The 24,235-nt window shown below is 39.0% G+C and overlaps 1 pseudogene; it reads left to right on the forward strand.

Annotated features, from left to right (window-relative positions):
• The first annotated feature begins 8,950 nt into the window (after positions 1-8,950).
• LOC103108058 (lactoylglutathione lyase-like) lies at positions 8,951-9,667 on the forward strand (annotated as a pseudogene).
• Positions 9,668-24,235: the final 14,568 nt, after the last annotated feature.

The following is a 24,235-nucleotide window of genomic DNA, read 5'->3' on the forward strand; positions in this document are numbered from 1 at the left end:
CCCTCCTCTCTCCATTTCTCTCTGTCCTATCCAACAACGACGACAACAACAACAATAATAACTACAACAATAAAACAACAAGGGCAACAAAAGGGAATAAATAAATAAAATAAATATTTAAAAAAATTAAAAAAAAAAGAAATGACATACCCACCTTTTCATTCAGTTTATGAACCTTGGTTTTTCTCTGATATTTTTTTTATTTTGTTTTTCACAATTGATAACAATGTATTGAGTACCCACTGTGTGTCCGACCCTGTATGGAACACCTACCACCTTAGCTCATGTGGTAGGTCCCTAGTTCAGAAAGCAGCAGATGGCCCGCAGTCATGCATCGCAGTGAGCCATGTAAATCACTAGGCTGAGATAACAGAGTGATTCTGGGGATGGCATGACTTTATTTCTTCTTCATTTTTTCCTCTTCATCCTTCTTCTTTTCCTCCTTTTGTCATTCCTGGACTTCACTGTTCCAGCTCAAGGTTTTCGGGGGGCGGGGGCAGAGGCCACCGCATTAAAGCTTTCCCTGGTATGGTTGGGGCCAGGCTCAAATGTGTGTTGCACACTTGGCAAAAAGAGGGGCCTTTCCGGGTGATCTATCTAGACCCAGTGTGACTTGTGAATTAGTGGATAAATGTAAAGCCAGAGGTGATATATGGAGCATGAGAGGAAATGAGCCATATAAAGATCACGATATGCTGGAAGCAACCCAGGTGTCCAACAATAGGTGAGTGGCTGAGCAAGTTGTGGTGTATATACACAGTGGCATACTACTCAACTATTAGAAATGGTGACTTCACCGTTTTCAGCCGATCTTGGATGGACCCTGAAAAATTCATGTTAAGTGAAATAAGTCAGAAACAGAAGGATGAATATGGGATGATCTCACTCTCAGGCAGAAGTTGAAAAACAAGATCAGAAGAGAAAACACAAGTAGAACCTGAACTGGAACTGGCATATTGCACCAAAGTAAAAGACTCTGGGGTGGGGGGTGGAGGGGAGAATACAGGTCCTAGAAGGATAACAGAGGACCTAGTGAAGGTTGTATTGTTATATGGAAAACTGAGAAATGTTATGCATGTACAAACTATTGTATTTACTGTTGAATGTAAACATTAATTCCCCAATAAAGAAAAATTTTTAAAATGATCAAGATATGAAAGGTCCTGCCAGAATGAAAATAATGCAAAAGTTGCAGGGGTAGATAACATAATGGTTATGCGAAGAGACTCTAATGCCTGAGGCTCTGAAGTCCTAGGTTCGATCCCCAGAACCACTATAAATTAGAGCTGAGCAGTGGTCTGGGAAAAAAAGAACAAACAAACAAAAAAGTAAAAGTTCATGACTGAGGTGTGTTTTCCCCACCCAACAGAAATACCCTTGGGCCACCTGTGAAAACCTGCCGATGTTACTGGTGGCTCTTACTGATGGATGTGCTTTGACTGCTCTGTATATAGACTGGCAACCAGTTGATTTTTTTGAAAACTTCTCCCATAGTAAAATTTTTCAACAAGTAAAATAACAAACTGACAATTTACCATCACATGTCCTTTTGTAGCCACCCAGGACACTAGCATATTGTGAGAAATAGTACTGTGAGTTGTCTCAGTTTTGTGATGAGTGGTATTGTCGAAGTGGGGCAGGCTTCCTTCAGGTGAAATGCTCAGTGCTGGGAGCAGTAGTGACAGTCTGACTATATAGTTACATTTTCTTTTCCTGCTTTTCAGTGTGGTCAAATCCCCCCCCCCCCCGCCCCCATATTCAGGTAAGTGCAAATGAACAAACTTTCTTAGAAGAAGAACAGGGTTAGAGAGAGTGTTTTGTAGTTATACAGAAGAATTCCATTCCTGAGGCTCTGTGGTCTCAAATTCAGTCCTAGTCATCACTTTAAGCCAGTTTAGAAAAAAGAGGAAGGAAAGAAAGAGCTATGAATGCTTATTACAGCCATATGTGAAGAAGGATTGGGCCAGGTTATGGCACACCTAATTGAGCACACACCTACTGTGTGCAAGGACCTGGGTTCAAGCCCCTGGTCCCTACCCACAGAGTGAATGCTTTATGAGCAGTAAAGCAATGCTGCATGCATCTCTCTCTCTCTCTCTATATATATATATATATCATATATTTCATATATATCATATATATTTCATATATATTCACAACTTTCTCAGCCACTCATCTACTGTTGGACACCTGGGATGCTTCCATGTTTTACTATGAACATACATATACACAAATTTTTTTTGGAAGGGTGTTTGTGGTTCCTTAGGATATATCCCTAGGAGAGGAATTGCAGGGTCATAAGAAGGGTCCACTTCTAGGCTTCAGAGAATTCTCCAGACTGTTCTCCACAGGGTTTGGACCAATTGACATTATTAAAAGCAGGGCAGGAGGGTTTCTTTGTCCCCACAACCTCTCCATCATTTGTTGTTGCTATTGTTTCTGATGTCTGACATTCTTATAGGAGTGAAGTGGTATCTCATTGTTGTCTTTATTTGTATTTCTCTTAAAAGCAATGACTTGGAGCATTTTTTCATGTTTGTTGGCCTGTTGGATCTCTTCTGTGGTGAATAGTCTATTCATATCCTCTCCCCTTCTTTGGATGGGTTCACTTGTTGTTGCTGACTTTGGTAATCTCTTTATATATTTTGGTTATTAGCGTCTTGTCTGACGTATGACATATAAAGATCTTCTTGCATTCTGTAAGTGGGGTTCTTTATTTAAGTGGTGGTTTCTTTTGTTGTGCAGAAGCTTTTTAATTTGGTGTAGTCCCATTGGTTTATTTTTTGTTTTAGTCTTCTTTATAATTGGTTTCGTATCACTGAAGATGCCTTTAAAATTTAGACAGAAAAGAATCAATAGTTCCCTCAAGTATTTGATAGTTTCTGGTCTAACATCCAAGTCCATGATCCATTAGGAATTTACTTTTATGTTTGGTAATATACAGTGGCTCAGTTTCATTCTTCTGCACATTTTAACCCAATTTTTCCAACACAATTTGTTGTTTCCATTTAATAGTCTGGGCACCTTTGTCAAAGATTAGATTCCAAAGGTGTCAATATTGATGCTTTGAACTACAGAAAGTAAAACCAAGACATAGAAGTACTTGTAAGCATTTATTTGAGGGTTGCACGATAGCTCACTTGGATATTGTGCCTGTGGGCCCCAAGCTTGAGACTGATTCCTCACACACTGTAGGGAGCTTGATACTGTGGCGTCTTTCCCTCTCTCCCTCTCTTTCTTTCTCCGACTTGCTCTTTTTACCTGGTAAAATTGGTTCCAGAGGTGAGTCTTTATCTGCAGGTAACAATAAAAAAATTATTTGCGTAGGAGTCAGGTGGCAGCGCAGCGGGTTAAGCACATGTGGCACAAACACATGGACCGGCCTAAGGATCCCAGTTCGAGCCCCTAGCTCCCCACCTGGAGGGGGCGAGGTCGCTTCACAAGGGGTGAAGCAGGTCTGCAGGTGTTTATTTCTCTCTTTCCCTCTCTGCCTTCCCCTCCTCTCTACATTTCTCTCTGTCCTATCCAACAACAATGACATCAACTACATCAATAACTACAACAATAAAAAAGGCAACAAGAAGGAATAAATAAATATTAAAAAATTATTTGAGCAAAAGTTGACCACAGCCAGTCATTGTCTAATTTAGTGAGTAGAGAGGAGCTATACCAGCTGGCAATCTCTTGTGGGCAGAAAGAACTGGGCACATGGAAGGCAACAGTGGGGAAGGGGGCTGTTTATGGCAAAGTTACTTTCCTTTAGGGAATAGCAAAGGTCTTTCAGGTAGATTACCTAATAACTGATTCTTGATAGACTGGCTTAAGAACTCAATTCCGGGGAAACCAAGACTACTATTAAATCTCAGATTAGTGCGATGAGGTTTAGCACAAGTGACTCCATTTGGAGTCACATTTGTCCCTTTATTTTCTACACTTCTTAGACTGAAACCCAAATGTTTCTAGTTTTTACTCCATTGATGAGAAAGATTCAAGTAACAGAAAAAGAGATGGAGTTTATTTCTTTTAATTTATTTGGGTGTTAATGGGTGATTATGGTACTGTTGTTGACACATGGGAACAATTTTCATCTCTTTGTGATAGGTGTCTGCAAAATGTTCTCCCATAACTTAAATCCTTTTCTGCCATCATATTCCAGGTCCCCAAAGGTCTTCCCACCCTCCTCCATCACCTTCCCCCAAAGATCGATGATTTGGTGCAATATACCAAACCCAATACAAATTTTATTTTGTGTTTTCCACTTATAATCATCTTTCTTTTAAAAAATTTTGTTATTTGTTTTTTTTAATCTTTTAAAATTTATTTACTCTCTTTTTGTTGCCCTTGTTTTATTGTTGTAGTTATTATTGTTGTTATTGATGTCACTGTTGTTGGATAGGACAGAGAGAAATGGAGAGAAAAGGGGAAGACAGAGAGAGGGAGAGAAAGATAGACACCTGCAGACCTGCTTCACTGCCTGTGAAGCGACTCCCCTGTAGGTGGGGAGCTGGCGGCTCGAACCAGGATCCTTATGCTGGTCCTTGCTTGTTATTTGTTTTTAATAGTATTTTACAAGATTGTAAGATTAGCGTGCAGCTTCACATCACATCCACCACCAAAGTTCTCTACCCCTCTTACACCTCCCAAAGATAACCACAACCACTATAGTTCTCACAAGTCTTACAGTTTGCTTGCTTTTTTTTTTTTTTTTCAAATTCATGTGTATCAATATCTCTAGATTCTAGATATGAGGGAAACCATCTGGTAGTTGTCTTTCATCTCTTTACTTATTTTGCTAAGCATAATCACCTCCAAGTCCATTCACTTTGTCCCAAAAGACACAATATTATCTTTCTTTTGATTGTGGAGTAGTATTCCATGGAATATATATCCCATAGCTTGTTAGCCAGTCATTTGTTGATGGGCATTTAGGCTGCTTCCACTCTGGCTACTGTAAATAATGCAGGTATGAACAGAGAGGTGCATACGTCCCTTTGAATTAGTGTTTGAGAGTGGCCTTGTTTCTTAAGGTCCACCTCTGAGTGAGATCACCTGGTAACAACCCCCGTAGGATTATTTGACCCACTTCTACCTTTTCCAGGTGGATAAGCCACAGATGATAGAGCTGTTTCACGTCAGCATTCCATCAGAGACAGAATTAGCCTGACACCAGTGGAGAGAGCGCCTCATGCCCTCCATTTGCTTGAGACTGTTCCAAATAAATACTTATTTTTTATACTTTCAAATATTATTTCAAAGTATTATATTCTTTTTCTTAAGGGATGTCAACCAAAAAAAACTAAGTAAGTGGCAACGTAATTAAGTATACCTCTCTGTGATTGGTGTGCAGAAAGTCTTCAGACAAAGCTCTGAAGAGCGAGGGCCTTTGTCATGATCAGCAGATGATTGTTTGATTTCTTTGTAGTCATTAAATGGGTGAACTAGACTAAGATTCTCAACACGGCAGCTCAGAGACATGATGGGATCTATTTGATTTCAACAGGCCTCCAAATTGCATAAGATTTAGGTCTTACAAAGCTGGTCCTTGCTCCTCCTATATTCTAATATGACTGCCATGGAAAATGACTGAGGTCAATCTTTTGAAGACATATAAGCACCAAGAAGAAAGAGTGAACTGTAGGTCTAAAATTAAAATATTTCGCAATGCTGAGACCAGACTATTCTACTATAGGACTCTTCTAAAAGTGTAGAATAATGGGGGGCATGAATAATTGCAAAAATAGCATAGAAAACTTCTCTATATCTTTCATCCTGATTCCTCAATTGTTAACATTTTACAGAGTCTGCCTTATTATCTTTCTCACTCTCTTTTTACAACACACACACACACACACACACACACACACACACACACGCACTTCTTTTTTCTTCAAAATTTTAAAAGCAGGTAACAGACAAGTGACTAATTGCTTCTGTCTTGAACATATATTTATTAGCTGAAAGACATACTGTAATAGTCACAATGTACCTATGTGCATTAAGAAGTTAACATGATTTTCTGCTAACATTTAATTCAGACATCTAATTTTTGCAATACTATTATTTAGAAGTTGAGAATCCAAGCCAGAATCACATGCTATACCTAGGCATTGTTTATTTTCAGATTGTTTCAACTTGGGGCAGATCCTGAGTCTTCTCCTTCCCTTTGAGGTCTTGGTAACTGTAAAGAGACCATTCTATAACAGTTACATTATAATGCTCCTAAATTTGAATTCATTCGATATTTCCATGGGATTAGCCTAGCATACTTATTTTTCCCCAGTAATACCACAGAGGAGGGTATACATAATATTTGTTCTATTGCTGATGATGCTGACTTGTTCACTCAATTAACATAATGATTTCCAGTTCTTTTTGCTGTGAAATTAATTTGTAAGTGTTTCGTGGTGTGCTACTCCTACTCGGAAGCTATGTAAATATCCTGGTTCTCATCAAATTTGTACTTGCTAGTTGAAGTATTCATTGATGATTCCTGCCAAAATCAATCATTGCTCTGATAGTCATATAACAACTTTCTAAATAACTCTTTCTACATTTATTAGTTGACAATCTGCTGCAAGTTTGACTTTTTCTCTTACTCAATTTATCTATGTATTTATTTACATTTATATGGACCTGTGAACTCTTATCTATTTTAGTCAAACTATAATAATCCACGCTATCATTATTGATTTTAATTTTCTTTTTTAAAATATTTATTTATTTATTCCCTTTTGTTTCCCTTGTTGTTTTATTGTTGTAGTTATTATTGATGTCGTCGTTGTTGGATAGGACAGAGAGAAATGGAGAGAGGAGGGGAAGACAGAGAGGGGGAGAGAAAGATAGACACCTGCAGACCTGCTTCACCATCTGTGAAGCGACTCCCCTGTAGGTGGGGAGACGGAGCTCAAACCGAGATCCTTAAGCTGGTCCTTGCGTTTGGCGCCCCATGCGCTTAACCCTCTGAGCCACTGTCAGACTCCCTGATTTTAATTTTCAACTTGCACCGGATTTTATTACTGACTAGATTCCCACCAATTTGTCTCATATACTTTTAATACGTCCTTATCATTCTCTGAGTACTTTCTTATGTTCTGGAACAAGATGTTCTGGTTTTACATGTATTTTCCTTGTCCCAGCTGTGTAATCAGTCATATCTTTAATGACTCTGGTTTCTTTTAAGGGATAATAATACTTAAAAACCAAGATGTGGTGCATTCACTGCCATGGGAGGGTATGTTTCTTTTAGAACCTCTCAACATAGATATAGAAAATAGCTGTATATATACACAGCCACACACAGACACACCTATAATTACATCTTAAAATCATTAGTTAAGAGGCCAGGTGGTGGTGCACCTGTTAAGTGCTCACAGTACAGTGCACAAGGACCCAGGATCTAGCCCCTGGACCCCACCTGCATGGGGAAAGCTTGATGACTGGTGAAGCAGGACTGCAGGTGTTTCTCTGTCTCTCTCTATCTCCCCCTTCCTTCTTAATTTCTGTCTCTATCCATTAACAAATAAAAAATATTTTAAAAAATCCATAGTTTATACAAATATTCTCAATTGCCTAACATCAGTGGTTTATTCTGACCTTCCCCTTTTCCACATCATGAGACAGAATTCCTACCTCCTATTACTCTCAGACTTTATTTGTGGTGTCCCTTTGTAAATAGTCAATCTCTAGATTACTTTTGCCTCATTAGCCCTGATCCCAGTTACGACAGCTGAGAATTCCCATGCCCAACATGAGAGCTGGAATGGAGAATTACTCCAGCCAGTGATTTGTGTATAGACCAAGAGCTTGGCCTCTTCTGGCCCTGGTTGTTCCTTGACTTAGAGTTCCCCAGTGATTTAGTATGACCTCACTGACTGAATGGTTTCCCTCAGCCTTAGTTCCCTTCAACTCTAATGTTGCATCCAACCAAGAACCAACTTGTCTATTCCCATTTGTATCTGCTAATAATTCCCCATTGTTTTGATTACTTGGTGGTCAAGAGTCACTGCCCTGTTCCTGAAGTGTGCCAATTCATACTCCCAAGCACTGGACAGAGATTTAATGACTGAAATTGATCAGTAAACCAATAGAATCTGCTCAAATACAATCAAGAGATCCTTTATTATGAATACTGTGTGATCTTACAAGTGGACTTAAGATATAAGGAAAGAAAGGAAAGTCACAAGGTGAAATTTGGATTGGGCATAATGTAATTCATCAAAGCAGAGCAATCTGGGGAAGGAAGGAGTGGAGATAGTCCTTGTACATAATGGAGGAAAAAGACATAAGTTGGGGGTAAGATAGAGACCTACCATGGCAAGATGAGAAATTGTTCCCATGTGTGAACTTTCAGTAGAAGTTTTTAGAAAGGTAACAGAAAATGAATATTGATTAAGGAAAGAATACGCAAAAGACTATGGTTGAAGATGATTATGCTTGAAGACAATAATGACAGCAAAATGAAATTATTTCATGGTTATATCTTATGCTAAATAATTCCCTGTTTGGTCACAGACCTATTCTTCTACTCTTTTCCCACTTTGCATTAAAGACAGTTGCATATACTCAGTCTTTTTCTAACTGACTTCCACCTATGTTGTCTCCTCTCTGACATGGAGAGCATTACCATCAGTGGTTATTTCTCTTTAATGACTGTAGTTTCTGTTTGACAGGTTTGCCATGATTCTAGATTCTCCCAGTTGACATATGTTCTTGTGTCCTGATAAACATGATCTCCCTTTGTCTTAACATCTGCCTTTGTCCATAATGGCTCTCAGCTATTTCAAATTTCTTGGTTCCTTCCTTTTTGATCTTCAGTTCTTCCATCAGCCATAGTTCTTCCATCATCCATAAGTAAAATAAGTCAGGTGTTTGTGATCTCCTAACTTAACACTGGAAATAGGCTAACAGATTGGCTCTTCTTAACAGACATGCTACATAACCCTGGAGTTGTAAAAAAAAAAAAACTTTCTCGGTCGTCCATCGGTGATACGGCAGTGTAGTCATGGCAGAACCTAAGCCCGCATCTAGCGGCCTCACGGACAAGTCCGCCCTCGCTCGCTGCTCTGACCTGGACCCCAGCACCAAGGATTTTCTGTTGCAGCAAACGATGCTTCGAATTAAAGATCCTAAGAAGTCACTGGATTTTTATACTAGAATTCTTGGAATGACGCTAATCCAAAAATTTGATTTTCCCACTATGAAATTTTCTATTTCTTGGTTTATGAGGAAAAAAATGATATCCCAAAGGAAAAAGATGAAAAAGTAGCCTGGGTATTCTCCAGAAAAGCTACACTTGAGCTGACACACAATTGGGTTACTGAAGATGATGATACCCAGAGTTATCAGAGTGGCAATTCAGACCCTCGAGGATTTGGCCACATTGGAATTTCTGTTCCTGATGTACACAGTGCTTATAAAAGATTTGAAGAACTGGGAGTCAAATTTGTGAAGAAACCTGATGATGTTAAAATGAAAGGCCTGGCATTTATTCAAGATCCTGTTGGCTACTGGATTGAAATTTTGAATCCTAACAAAATGGCAACTATTATTTAATTCTGTGAGAGTATTGCTTTGAGATTTCAGGGAAGATATATGGGAGGCAAAAAAGGAAGCAATGTCATCCAAGATATCCAAATAAAAGGAACATTTAGGATTATTGAAAAAAAAACTTTCTCTCATTTAAAGATAGTCTGCCTGAGAATTAAACCAACATGAAGAAAATAGAAGCAAAGATACAAATAAATAAATTCTTGTGACTTTGAATGCTTGATCAGTGATTACTTAAAAAAAGAACCCTGGACTTTGAACCAATAGAGTCATCCTTTATTTTGTTCTTAATTGTTGATTTTCCAATTAGGTATCTTAATTATCAAGTTAAGAGATCAAAATATTAAATCAAGAGATTGCTTATTTAGTCCATGAAAGACTATTTAGGTTCTTTTTGAAAATTCCATTTCCTGATGGAATATATCTCATTGAGATTTACTCATTTGTGTTCTTATAAGAGATTTTCTTATGGATTCTTGTTTTATTGGTCTTTTAGAATTTGATTCTCCTTTTCTGAGCTGCCACATTTTGACAGGGTCTCATATATCCACAATATCAGTGGAAGGGACAAAATAAAAAATTTATGTCATCCACATGACAGACCTGAAAAACTAGCCTTTCATTTAAATATTGCAAAAAATTGAGTTATATGCCACAAAAGTGACAGGAGAACTGGGCTCTTAATCTATATGAAAGGAAATTGGATTCAAGTTGTTTTATCTCTTGCAGATGTTCAACATTATTTTTGTCAGCTAGTACTTAAGTTGAAGAGAGACATCTTTCTCAGAATAGAAACATGAAATAATAATGTCCTCCAGCATCATCTCATCATGCTAAGTCTTGAGATGGATGATATCTTGATGCGAAAAGATGCAAATGATACGGAGTTTTGAAATATTTGTTGGGAGTGGAGAAGAGACTAAAGTTTTGCTCTATGGTACATTGCTTTTGCCTGGAACAGATGAAGAATCCTAGAAATATTTGTTAAAAGAAAAAAGTACTATGGGCACAACATTCTAAGATTTATTTTGTTCTTTTTAAAATTGAAAAAAAAAGGTTTTTTGGAGGGGTCATCATTGCTACTTCACTGCTCCAGGCTGACTTTTCTAGATCAAAGCAGAGACATAGAGATAAAGAGACAGAGATAAAGATACCACAGCACTAAAGTTTCTCAGTGCCGTGGGGGCCAGGCTTGACTGGGGCCGTGCACATGACAGTGTAAGCATACTTCCAAGTGGGCTATCTTACTGGCTGTCTAAGATTTATTTTGAACAAGTGTTCCATAAAGACTTTGGTTTTAAATGTTCCTGCATAATTTGGCACCAACCCTCAATCCAAGATGAGGACCTTGGAGACTCAAAGTATGTTGCATACAATTGTTCTGATCTTACTCAGGAAATGGCAGGCATAAGGCTTTTGGGGTGACTTGGTTATCTGTGTGCTATGACCTTTGGACTTTTCTACCCTCTTCAGTGAGTGCTTTAATTTCTCTTTCCTGCCATAGGTCTATCACCTTCTGTAGCTTTCAGTCCATCTCCTCTCTTTTTCTCTCTCTCTGAGCCAAGATCTTGTACATACAAGGTTTCCTTACTCCAGTCTTCTTTTTTATTCAGATAGAGGTAGACAGACTATGGGAGATCCACCACAGCACAGGGGGTTCTCCTGGTGTCATATGTGGTATAGGGGCTTGGATCTGGGCCACAAATCTCATAAGGAACACAGCCTATCTGGTAGTTATTCCACTGTTTTCCTTTAAAAAATTATTTTGCCACTGAGTAATGTCACATATACTGGACCTTACATGCTATCATGCATGAAGCTTAGGGCTTAAGACTCTGGTCCCTGCCTGCAAGGGGAAAGCTTTATAAATGGTGGAGAAGTTGTCACTCCTTTTCTTTACCTCGTTCTCCCCCTCTGTTCTACCTGCTACGAAAAATTGTAGATGTATATGCATATGTATATGTATGTAGAGGGAAAGTTTCATATGAGAGAGAAAGATAGTGAAGCTGGAGCATCATTCTGGTATAGGCAGCACCAGTGACCAAACCAGGAGCCTCAGGCAGGCAAGTCATGCCTTGAGTTATTTCGCTAGCCATCAGTTCTCTTTCTTTTCTCTCTGTCCTTATTTTTTTTCTCTAAATAAAGGGTGTCTAAGAGAAGAGACAGAGAGATACCGCAGGACTATCCACCCTTTTCATGATGCTCCCATGTAGTGGCCAGGGCCTTGAACCCTGGTCCTTATGCATGGTAAAGTGTGTTCTCTCTCTCTCTCTCTCTCTCCCTCTCTCTCTACATATATATATATAATTTTTATCTCTATTTATTGGATAGAGAGGGCCAGAAATTGAGAGATAAGGGGGAGATAGAGAAGAGAGAGTAAAAGAGACACCTGCAGACCTGCTTCACCACTTGTGAAGTTTCCCTCCTGCAGGTGGGGGCTGGGGCCTTGAACCCAGGTCATTGCACATTGTAACATATGCACTCAGCCAGGTGCACCACTGTCTGGCCCCACCAGGCATGTTTTATTTAGGCTTTCTCCCTTTTTAATTTTTAAAAAATATTTATTTATTTATTCACTTTTGTTGCCCTTGTTTTTTATTGTTATAATTATTATTGTTGTTATTGATGTCATTGTTGTTAGATAGGACAGAGAGATGTGGAAAGAGATGGGGAAGACAGAGAGGGGAAGAGAAAGATAAACACCTGCAGACCTGCTTCACTGCTTGTGAAGCTACTTCCCTGTAGCTCGAACTGGGATCCTTACACTGGTCCTTGCACTTGGCGCCACCTGTGCTTAACCACCCAACACCCTCCCTTAATAATTTGTACTGTTAGTGATTTAACCCTGGTTTATGAAATAATATTTCGAGGATATATTTTCACACCTATATGCATGCATGTGTAACACCACATCCACTACTGAAGTATTTTCCCCCTCCTCTCCCCATAACCACTATAGTTCCATGGTCTAAAGGATAATTCAGTTACAATTTTTATTTGCAAACTTGATCGCTTACTGATATTTCACATATGAGTGAAAACAGCCATTAGTTCTCTTTCATCTTACTTACATCACTTTGATCACCTCCAGCTCCATCCACTTTGAGCATTACAGCTAACAGTTAATTCTCTTGATTGGATCATTACTTGCCTCGTATACACAAGTTAGCCTATCCCAAGTGAATCCAGAGTAGTTGGGAGCCTCAAACCATGGAGCTAGCTCCTGTGCTTAGATGTGCCCAGAAGTGACAGCAGGTGGGCCGAGGAACATTACAGAGAAGCCCTGAGTTCTGGAACAGTGGTTTCCATACAAGAACAGGCTGTTATCTTTGCTTCCTCTCTGGCACTGTCTTTTATGAATGGATTGGAACTCCATTCAACTGGACTGGGTCCTGAAACCTCAGAAGAGAGTGATAGATTCTTCTTCCTCTATTGACTGCCATAGTGGTTCTCAGAGAATACAGCATAGATCTGGACTGATGTCTCCAGGCTCCAGGCTGCCTTGTCCAGCCTCCTTGCTGCCCTGCTTTTCTCCCTCTTACTATGTTGCTGATGTGTCTGTGCCACACACTTTTGATCCATGATGGTTGATGCCTACTCTAAGTCTTTGGATCTTCTTTAGACTGCAAAGAAGCAATAGGGCATAACTAACCCACAAATGAATTATTTTCTACTTTCACCTTAAACCCTGCTCTTCATTAAAATATTTTAAAATATTAGTATGGCTTGATTTTGAGTGCATTTTACAAATAGAGTTTTAATTATGATATTAATGATTTAACTTAGACTATGTACAGATTTAGTACTAAAATTTTAGATGCATCAATTAGAACTGTTGAGTTAGCTATGTTGGGGAGATAACTTGTTAGCAGACCAACTTGCATACCTGAGTTTCCAAAGATTGCAGGTTCAATCCCTAGAACCATCATATGCTGAGTTAAGCAATGCTCTTTTCTTCTTTCCCCTTTTTCATAATAAGCTCAGGTGGCGCAAAGCACAAGGACCGGCGTAAGGATCCCGGTTTGAGCCCCCGGCTCAAAAACCTGCAGGGGAGTCGCTTCACAGGTGGTGAAACAGGTCAACAGGAGTCTATGTTTCTCTCACCCTCTCTCTCTTCCCCATCTCTCTCCATTTCTCTCTGTCCTATCCAACAATGATGACAACAATAATAAGTACAACAATAAAACAACAAGGGCAACAAAAGGGAATAAATATATGTGGGAATATATAAAAGGGAATAAATAAATGACAGCTGCTGTCACTCCTGGTTGAATGCAAATATTAACATGTGCAAGGACCAAGGTTCAGACCCCAGTTCCCACTTGCAAGGGGAAGCTTCTCTAGTGGTGAAACAGTGTTGTAGATATCTTTCTCCCTCTATATCTGCCTCCCCCTTCTCAATTTTTCTGTTATATAAAATAAATAAATATAAATTATCAATTAAAAGTAAAAGATAATTGATTAACATCAATCATACATACAGGTGCATACAATTTCCTTAGTAAGAACTGGAGGAGGTATTTTCTGCTGATTTTCATTTAATAAGGAAATAAAGTCTCATTTATTGAGGATGGTTCCTTTCTACCTTTGTCTATTCACAATTTTCTCTGGGGAAAAGCAGCATCTGATGGAGTGGAAATGCCCTAATCTGGGGGTCAGCAGTCTGGTTTCCCACCTTTGATCTGGATATTGTCTAGTTGTTAATTAAATGAAGGGCTATTCTTGATCTTCATCTCAATCCATTTTGCCTTCTAAGAATTTTTAGATGTTAGGAAATCAGTATCAAATAATTTGCTTGATTTTTGGCGAGAAATATGATAGGATGATAATACCACCCCTGTCTTACACTTCCCTATAATCTCAGTGGACTGCCCTGATGAAGTGAAGTGAAAAACTAACCACAAGAAGCAAGATATAATCTCTCCTCCTACATATCCCCTAATCTTTCAAAAGTGTACTTACAGGTAGTGAAAGCCAATCATTAGAAATTCCATCCTTTTATTTCTTAAAAGTGAAATTCAGAGATACAAATTGAGAGAGAGGCCCAAAGAATTCTTTGAACTGTGACAGAAAATAGTAAGCACTAAGATACCTCTAATGTAGTCTTTAGAGAAGTCTAATTGTGGCTGTCTTCTAAACTTAGTAGAGGGGAACTGTTGTCACTCCAACAATCTGAAACCCTATAGCTGAGTAGTACTACGGACTCACATAAGGTGATGGCCATAGCTATAGACTTCTCAGTGTAGCTCATACTCCTAAAAAAGGGAAGCTAACAGTTACAATGGACATAGCATCTTACGTGTTGTTAAGATAAGTCTGTGAAGGGTACGGAATATCAAAACTTCTGGGCAGAACTAAGGTAGTTATTGCTGGGTGGATGGAGGCACAGAACTTTGGTGGTGGGTGCCTGTGGGACTGTACCCTGCAATATTGTAATATTACAATCTTACAAACTACTATTAGTGACAAGTAAAAAATGGCGTGAACAGAGTCATTCTGCCCCTCCAGTGGATCCTTACATGTCTAAATGTGCATATCTTGCCCTTGGTTAAAAATAAAATTAAAAAGGTAAACCTGGTTGAGTGCACATGTCACAGTTCACAAGGACCCAGGTTGGGGTCCCCAGTCTCCACCTGCAGAGGGAAAGCTTTGCCAGTGTTCAAGCAGTGCTGCAGTTCTCTCTTTCTCCCTATCTATCTATCTATCTATCTATCTATCTATCTATCTATCTATCATCTATCTATCTATCATCTATCTATCTATCTATGTCTCCCCCTACACTCTCCATTTCTGACTGTCTCTATCCAATAAATAAAGATAATAATAAAAATAAAATAAAAAATATAACTTCATGGGCAAAAGGAGCTGTTATCAGTATTTTACTCTTCTACTATGCTATATATCTCTTAGGTTATTGACTCTCAAATGTAACTCTCATTTTATTATTTTATTTTATTTTTAAATAGAAAGATATATATGTACATACATATATATATGTTGTTATGTCTTATGTCAAGGAGTACATAGATATTCAAAATTGAATTGTGTGGTTAAAATGTATAGCTTCGGGGAGTTTCTGGAAGATGGCGGACTGAGAAGCTGCTAGTGGCTTGAGCTCTGACCACACCTTCTGGAAATGGTAGGATTTTCTGCCTTTAGTAGGCCAGTCAATAAGGGGTCCTAGCAGTGACACCAAGGAGGTGACTATAACTTAATTTGGGGTAAGAAACAGAGTAGAAAAAAAGGGGGAAATTTTTTTTTCTGTTTAATTATAAAGCACACTTCCTCCCCCTCCCCACCCCCCCATAACCAGTCCCTGGGGACTAGCTCCTAGCAGGCTCCCTTGCTGAGCTTTTGTCTTTACCAAATTCCTATCCCACCAGGGAGTATCATTCATTCTAAGTCTATACCCCTCTGAAACCTCTGGCCTTCTTTTTCTTTCTAAGTAGCCAACCCCCCCCCACCACACCCTGCATAGCTAATTAAATAATTAAAAATAAATAAATAAAAAATCTTTCCTTTCACTGCTCTTTTATGACTGCTCTTTTTCTTATCTTTTTCTTTTCTCTCTCTCTCTTTTTTTTCCTTCTTTTTCTCATTCTTGTCATCCTTTCTTCCTTAATCCTACAGTTTCCAAAGCCACAGGCCCCAGCCCCCACACCACCAAACAGTGTGCTTTTTTGAATTCACTGATACACATTTGGGAATTATTTTGGGGAAGAATTCTGACTCAGTGTGTACTCTCACTGCGAGTGTCTCTGCTCAACTTCCCTTCCTCCTTTAGCCACCCCTAGAATATACAGTGGATAGTAAATTTGCATAACTGTCTATTTCAGCCATCCTTGTCTAGTCCTGAGGGTTTTTTTTTCCTTTTCACTGCTCTTTAATTACAACTCTTTTTCTTCTCTTTTCCCTTTTCCCTCACTTGTCTATTTTTTCTTTTTTTCTTTTTCTTTTCTTTTCTTTTTTTTTTTATCTTGTCATACACTTCTTCCTTCCTTCTTCTTTGCCTTTCTGAATTTGTGAATTGTTTTGGGGAAGAAATCTGACTCAGAGTGGACTCTCTATGTGTGTATCTCTACTCTAGTTCACTTTCCCCTCTTGTTACCCATAGAATATACAGTGGATAGTAGATTTGCATAACTGTCTATTCTTGCTATCCCTTCTTTCTTTTCTCTTTCTTCTTCACTGGGATTTGATTACTATTTTTTCATGGACTAGAGAAACTGTTTGGCTAAATGGTAGTGATTAAACTGCTTCAAAACTTGCTTCAGTTGCTACTGTAATTCCTGAGGTTGGTGCGTGTAATTGTCATAAAGGTATTTAGTACAGTGTTGCTTGTACTCAAGACACAACAACAGGAACAACAGAGGATAAAAAAAAGAGAAACACATAAAAAAATGGGTAGATCAAAAACAAATAAAACTGCTACTCAAATGAATGAAGACAAGAGCCCAGAAGAAACTACAAATCAGTCAGAAGTAACCATAGATAAGAAAATTATGCAAGCAATAATAAACTTATTAATCACAGAAATGAAAACAACATTGGAGGAAAGGAATGGCAGTATTAGGGAAACAACAGTTGAGACCCCCAAGGAAAATACTGACTATCTTGAGGCAATTAGAGAACTGAAAGCTGAAATAGCTGTAATGAAGAAAGAAGCTGAGGCAAGGGAAAGCAGACTAACAGAAGCAGAAAACAGAATTAGTCAGACAGAGGATGAGTTAGAGAAAACAGGGAAAGGGGTGAAAGAGCTTAAAAAGAGATTGAGAGACACTGAAAACAACAACAGAGACATATGGGATGATCTCAAAAGAAGTAACATTCATATAATTGGCCTGCCAGAAGAAGAAAGAGAGGAAGGGGAAGCTAACATTCGAGAGGAAATAATAGAAGAAAACTTCCCAGACCTGAATAACAGAAAGGATATCAAGATTCAAGAGGCCCAGAGAGTACCAAACAGAATCAACCCAGACCTGAAGACACCAAGACACATCATAGTCACAATGAGAAGAAGTAAGGATAAAGAAAGGATCCTAAAGGCTGCAAGAGAGAAACAAAAAGTCACATACAAGGGAAAACCCATAAGATTATCTGCAGATTTCTCCACTCAGACTCTAAAAGCTAGAAGAGAATGGCAAGATATCTATCGAGCCCTGAATGAAAAAGGGTTTCAACCAAGGATAATATATCCTGCTAGACTTTCATTAAAACTAGATGGAGGGATCAAAACCTTCTTAGACAAACAACAGTTAAAGGAGGCAACCATCACCAAACCGGCCCTGAAAGAGGTTCTAAAAGACCTCTTATAAACAAGAACATCACTATAATACTAGCAATATATCAGAGCAAACAAAAAAAAAATTTTTTTTTTGAACAATGGCACTATAATACATTAAATCCATAATATCAATAAATGTCAATGGCTTAAACTCACTCATCAAAAGGCACAGAGTGGGGGGATGGATCAGAAAACATAATCCAACCATATGCTGCTTGCAAGAATCGCATCTGTCACAACAAGATAAACACAGACTTAAAGTGAAAGGATGGAAAACTATCATACGGGCTAACGGACCACAAAAAAGGGCAGGAACAGCCATTCTCATCTCAGACACGATAGATTTTAAGTTAAATAAAGTAATAAAAGATAGGCAAGGACACTACATAATGATTAGAGGATCAATCAGCCAAGAAGACTTAACAATCATTAACATCTATGCACCCAATGAGGGACCATCTAAATACGCCAAGCACTTACTGAAAGAATTTCAAAAATATATCAATAGTAATACAATAATAGTGGAAGACTTCAATACCCCACTCTCACACTTAGACAGATCAACAAAGCAGAGAACCAACAAAGATACAAGAGAACTGAATGAAGAGATTGACAGACTAGACCTCTTAGACATTTTCAGAGTCCTTAACCCCCCAAAACTGGAATACACCTTCTTTTCAAATCCACATAACACATACTCAAGGATGGACCACATGTTAGGCCACAAAGACAACATCAATAAATTCAAGAACATTGAAATCATCCAAAGTATCTTCTCAGACCACAGTGGGGTAAAACTAACATTTAACAACAAACAGACAATTATTAAAAGTCACAGAATTTGGAAACTAAACAACATACTCCTTAAGAACCACTGGGTCAGAGATTCACTCAAGCAGGAAATTCAAATGTTCCTGGAAACAAATGAAAATGAAGACACAACCTATCAAAATATTTGGGACACAGCTAAAGCAGTACTGAGAGGGAAACTTATAGCCATACAATCACATATTAAACACCAAGAAGAAGCTCAAATGAACGATCTTATGCACACCTCAAGGACTTAGAGGAAGAGGAACAAAGGAACCCTAAAGCATCCAGAAGGACAGAAATCACTAAAGTTAGAGCAGAAATAAACAACATCGAAAATAAAAGACCCATACAAAAGATCAATGAAGCCAAATGTTGGTTCTTTGAAAGATTAAACAAAATTGACAAACCCCTAGCCAGACTCACCAAACAAAAAAGAGAGAAGACTCAAATTAATAGAATTGTAAACGATGGAGGAGATATCACAACTGACACCACAGAAATCCAGAGAATCCTGTGAAACTTCTATAAAGAACTATACACCACCAAGCTAGAGAATCTGGAAGAAATGGAACAATTCCTAGAAGCATATGCCCTTCCAAAACTGAACCAAGAAGAACTACAAAATCTAAATGCACCAGTCACAGACAAAGAAATTGAAACTGTTATTAAGAACCTCCCCAACAACAAAAGTCCTGGAACAGATGGCTTCACAAATGAATTCTACAAAACTTTCAGGAAACAGTTAGTACCCATACTTCTTAAGTTTTCCATAAGATTAAAGAAACAGAAACACTCCCTTCCACCTTCTATGAAGCCAACATCACCCTGATACCAAAAGCTGATAGGGACAGAACAAAAAAGGAAAACTACAGACCAATATCTCTGATGAACATAGATGCCAAAATATTAAACAAGATCTTGGCCAACTGGATACAGCAACATATCAAAAATATTGTTCATCACAACCAAGTGGGATTCATCCCAGGAATGCAAGGCTGGTTCAACATCTGTAAGTCAATCAATGTCATTCACCACATCAATAAAAGCAAAGCCAAAAACCACATGATTATTCCAGTAGATGCAGAGAAAGCCTTTGACAAGATCCAACACCCATTCATGCTCAAAACTCTACAAAAAATGGGAATAGGTGGGAAATTCCTCAAGATAGTGGAGTCTATATATAGCAAACCTACAGCCAACATCATACTCAATGGACAGAAGCTGAAAGCATTCCCCCTCAGATGGGGGACTAGACAGGGCTGTCCACTATCACCATTACTCTTCAACATAGTACTGGAAGTTCTTGCCATAGCAATCAGGCAAGAGAAAGAAATCAAAGGAATACAGATTGGAAGATAAGAAGTCAAGCTCTCACTATTTGCAGATGATATGATAGTATACATAGAAAAACCTAAAGAATCCAGCAAAAAACTACTGGAAGTTATTAGGCAATATAGCAAGGTATCAGGCTACAAAATCAATGTACAAAAACCAGTGGCATTTCTTTATGCAAACACTAAATCTGAAGAAGACATCCAGAAATCACTCCCATTTACTGTTTCAGCAAAATCAATCAAATACCTAGGAATAAAGTTGACCAAAGAAGTGAAAGACTTGTTTGCTGAAAGCTATGGGTCGCTACTCAAGGAAATAGAAACTGATACCAAGAAATGGAAAGATATCCAATGCTCATGGATTGGAAGAATAAATATCATCAAAATGAATATTCTCCCCAGAGCCATATACAAATTTAATGCAATACCCATCAAAGTTCCACCAAGCTTCTTTAAGAGAATAGAACAAACACTACAATCATTTATCTGGAACCTGAAAACACCTAGAATTGCCGAAACCATCTTAAGGAAAAGAAACAGAAATGGAGGCATCACACTCCCAGACCTTAAACTATATTATAAAGCCATCATCATCAAAACAGCATGGCACTGGAACAAAATTAGGCACACAGACCAGTGGAACAGAATTGAAAGCCCAGAAATAAATCCCCACACCTATGGACATCTAATCTTTGATAAGGGGGCCCAAAGCATTAAATGGAAGAAGGAGGCTCTCTTCAATAAATGGTGCTGGGAAAACTGGGTTGCAAAATGCAGAAGAATGAAATTGAACCACTTTATCTCATCAGAAACAAAAATCAACTCCAAATGGATCAAAGACCTAGATGTCAGACCAGAAACAATCAAATACTTAGAGGAAAACATTGGTAAAACAGTTTCCCACCTACACCTCAAGGACATCTTTGATGAATCAAACACAGTTGCAAGGAAGACTAAAGCAGAAACAAACCAATGGGACTACATCAAATTGAAAAGCTTCTGCACATCCAAAGAAACTATTAAACAAACAAAGAGACCCCTCACAGAATGGGAGAAGATCTTCACATGCCATACATAAGACAAGAAACTAATCACCAAAATATATAAAGAGCTCAGCAAACTTAGCACCAAAAAAGCAAATGACCCCATCCAAAAATGGGCAGAGGATATGAACACAAAATTCACCTCAGAGGAGATCCAAAAGGCTAACAAACAGATGAAAAACTGCTCTAGGTCACTGGTTGTCAGAGAAATGTAAATTAAGACAACACTAAGATACTACCTCACTCCTGTAAGAATGGCATACATCAAAAAGGACAGCAGCAACAAATGCTGGAGAGGTTGTGGGGTCAGAGGAACCCTTTTACATTGCTGGTGGGAATGTAAATTGGTCCAGCCTCTGTGGAGAGCAGTCTGGAAAACTCTCAGAAGGCTAGACATGGACCTTCTATAGGATCCAGTCATTCCTCTCCTGGGGTTATACCCCAAGGACTCCATAACACCCAACCAAAAAGAGGTGTGTACTCCTATGTTCATAGCAGCACAATTCATAATAGCTAAAACCTGGAAGCAACCCAGGTGCCCAACACCAGATGAGTGGCTGAGAAAGCTGTGGTATATATATACAATGGAATACTATGCAGCTATCAAGAACAATGAACCCACCTTCTCTGACCCATCTTGGATAGAGCTAGAAGGAATTATGTTAAGTGAGCTAAGTCAGAAAGATAAAGATGAGTATGGGATGATCCCACTCATCAACAGAAGTTGAGTAAGAAGATCTGAAAGGGAAACTAAAAGCAGGACCTGACCAAATTGTAAGTAGGGCACCAAAGTAAAAGCCCTGTGGTGAGGGGTAGACAAGCAGCTTCCTGGGCCAGTGGGGGGTGGGAGTGGGTGGGAGGGATGGGTCACAGTCTTTTGGTGGTGGGTATGGTGTTTATGTACACTCCTAGTAAAATGTAGTCATATAAATCACTAGTTGATTAATATGAAAGGGGGAAAATTAATTGTATGTCTCAAAGTTTTTCAAAACACAAACTGAATCTTTTCAATATATAGGCTGTATAATTGATATGCAGACTCTTTCAAAAGCCTAGACCAAGTAGAACAGAAGCAACCAATAGCACAGCTATATACAAGATACTGGGTACTGTACAGCAAACCCTAACAAAAGGACTTTTCAAAGTTAACCCAATTACCAAATAATGTGATGATAACATTAACTATCGATTGTCTTTTTGAACCCTAAGACAGCAGGAACCTCACATCTCTACTATAGAGCCTCTACTTCCCCCAGTCCTGGAACCCTTGGATAGGGCCCACTTTCCCATATGCCTCTCCCAATCCATATCAAATAATATTGCATCTGCTGATCACAACCTAACCAACACACGATTGCCACCTCAACATGCTTCACCTCAGACTGTGTCCAGAGACTTCACGTGTGGAATGACAACCCTTCAACTTCATTACTCGGTTGAGACCTTTCCTTTCATAGTACACTCTAATTTCATCTCAGGTGGTTCACTTTCTAACAAAGTCCCAAAACCTAGATATACACCAGTTTCTGTGAGAGAGAGCATATGTTCACACGTATCCGTAAACTACTGCAAAATATATGCCTGAAAGCAGAAGAACACTAGAGTTTGCAGTGAGTACCCCCCTAACATTTCCTCTCCACTATTCCAAGCTTTGGGTCCATGATTGCTCAACAATTTGTTTGGCTTCGTATGTTAACTCTCTTTCTAGTCACCAGGTTCCAGATGTCATCAGGATGCCGGCCAGGCTTCCCTGGACTGAAGACCCCACCAATGTGTCCTGGAGCTCCACTTCCCCAGAGACCCACCCTACTAGGGAAAGAGAGAGACAGACTGGACGTATGGACCGACCAGTCAACGCCCATGTTCAGTGGGGAAGCAATTACAGAAGCCAGACCTTCTACCTTCTGCAACCCACAATGACCCTGGGTCCATGCTCCCAGAGGGATAGAGAATGGGAAAGCTGTCAGGGGAGGGGGTGGGATATGGAGATTGGGTGGTGGGAATTGTATGGAATTGTACCCCTCCTACCATATGGTTTTGTTAATTTATCCTTTCTTAAATAAAAGATAAAAAAAATTAAAAAAAAGAAACACAAACATGAAATGTTCAGCTCTGAGTACTACACAACATTACAGAGTCAGTAAGCAAAAAAGTACAAATTTTTGTTGAAAGGAATAGAAATGAAATAAAATGTTGCATTCACACACACACACACACACACACACACAAATGTATAGCTTCAAAACACTAATGTTGCTTCCATTAATTCTCTTAGAAAACCTTCAAATAATGAAGGCTATTCAAATAATGAAGGCAAGCTCTGGAAGGCCTGCACTGTCTACCCCATGTTCACCACTCTGTTGACCACCAGAGAGGTGTCATAGAGGAGGAGAAGAACAGGCCACAGTGAGGGTAACCGCACAGAGTGACCACTCTGGACACTATGGCAGGTGATAGTGTGTTTACTGAAGAAAAAGTCAGGGTTTATATGGGGTAAAAAGAAGCCTGGTGCTGGTACAGGGTGCTGGGGCAACATGGATAATAGGGGCAAAAGTTTGGTTTGATAGCAAGAACCAATCAGATATTTTAGACTTTACCTACCTTGTAATGACTCTGGCTCTTGACTTCCCCTTACCTGGGGCATGGGACTTAAGAATGAGGAAGGGGCTCTTTGAATTTATCCGTTTTCCATTGAGCAAATCAGGTTTATCCAGATCGGGTGGAGGGGAAACAGTTGCAGCCTCTGGGTCTAACAAGATGAAGGTCAGGGAGGGGTTGGGAGACTTATAGGTCAATGCCTTCCATCCTCAAGGAGAGGTATCAGGGCTTCCAATCAGGCTCAACCCACTGTGTCCCCACAGGCCTTGTCTGTTAGCATAAGTGTTTTAAAAGATTTATTAATTATTTAATTGTTTTATTATATAATTAAGGATCTACAAGACAGCTGTTGTCACATGGGTACAATTTCTTATCTTTCTGTGATAGGTGTCTGCACACCATTCCCACCCTCAACTTAAATCTTCCTCTACCATCCCTAGTGCCCACTAAATTGCTTCCTATTATTTCCTACTCCTCTGTCTCTCTAATCTGGCTATGCCAAGTCCAAGTTTCAGTCTGTTTCCATGTCCTTCCTTTTTTGTTTCTTTTTAAAAATTAATTTATTAATTTATTGGGTGCAACAGAAATTGAGAGGGAAGGGGGAGATAAAAAGAAAG

This window comes from Erinaceus europaeus, chromosome 5, assembly GCF_950295315.1.
Source record: "Erinaceus europaeus chromosome 5, mEriEur2.1, whole genome shotgun sequence".
In the NCBI taxonomy this organism is placed as follows: Eukaryota; Metazoa; Chordata; class Mammalia; order Eulipotyphla; family Erinaceidae; genus Erinaceus; species Erinaceus europaeus.